The sequence below is a fragment of the Alligator sinensis genome, unplaced genomic scaffold (assembly GCF_000455745.1).
Source record: "Alligator sinensis unplaced genomic scaffold, ASM45574v1 scaffold628_1, whole genome shotgun sequence".
Lineage (NCBI taxonomy): Eukaryota > Metazoa > Chordata > Crocodylia > Alligatoridae > Alligator > Alligator sinensis.
In genome coordinates, this window is record NW_005841873.1 from 2372211 (window position 1) to 2373435 (window position 1225).

Here is a 1225-nt window from a genome sequence, read left to right on the forward strand (position 1 = left end):
TGTTGTTTTCAAACAGATCTAAAATAATAATCGCCACCAGCAGTGACCTATGTGACTGCTATAAATTCAGTATAAGAGTAGTGTAGCAGGTAAGAAAACGCATAGAAGCAAATGTATATATTTAAAAAACAAGATTTTTTTTTTTTTAAACGTAGGTGATTCTGTGAACACAACAGACGGAATATACTATAGCAAAATGAGTAGAAGAGTAAATAGGGTTTAAAATCTATATCCATGGTCACAGTTTAAAAAAAAATGTGCTCCAGTATAAAAAAAAAAACAAAACAGTTAAAATAGTTTGCCCACACACAACACAGATGCTTTGAACTCTTATCACAGTACTGTTCTGTTACAACCTGCTGCCATACATCCTGACGACATGCTTTGTCCACAAGGGTGTGATATGTTTGCGGAGTTGTAACAATTATTCCAATGCTCAAAGGGCTAAGAACAAGCTATTCACAAAAGCCAACTGACAGATACAGCTACTTCACTATTTAGCGTTTCCTGCTATTATAGTTAACTGTCAACAAAATATTCATATTTTCAAAATAGTTATCTGGAAAAGATAAGGTTAGGATTAATCAGCGGACTGTATTCACAAATCTCTCTCGGACAGACACAGCGGCCCACAGATCGCTGCGCCTGTTGAAGTCAACTCAGTTAATGCAGACTGGCTCAGTCGTGGTTAAGCAGTGGTGCTTAGCCTCCTCAGGCCAGATCCAGCCTGCAGAGCCACGTCACCTGTCCTTCGGGGCTCCCCAGAGGTCTGGAAATGTGGTGGCAGAAAAGCAGTGGTAATGAAAGCTGCCACCACTTCCCCACAGCCAAATTTCCAAGCCTGTGGGCCAGATGAGGTGGCCCTCTGTCTTGCAATGGGGCGGTGGGCCCTATCCAGTGCTCAGAGCTGGGGTCCAATTCCACACACAGGGCTGGGCCTCACGCATCAGTGTGGGCCCTGGCAGGACGGTCGCCCATACCAGGTTGGGCTCATGGATTGACCCTGCCTCCCACATCTGGCCCATGAGGCCAAAAGGTTGGGCACCACTGGGTTAGGGACTAGAACCGGGTGAAGAATGAATTGGTTTATTCTATGGCAAAATCAAAAGATCTGGGGAATGAAAACTCGAAATTATTTTGGGTCTACTCAAAACAAAATGCTTTGTTTCACTTATAATGCTGTTTTACTCCCTCCCCCCCCCCCCCCTTTTTTTTTTTTTTTTTT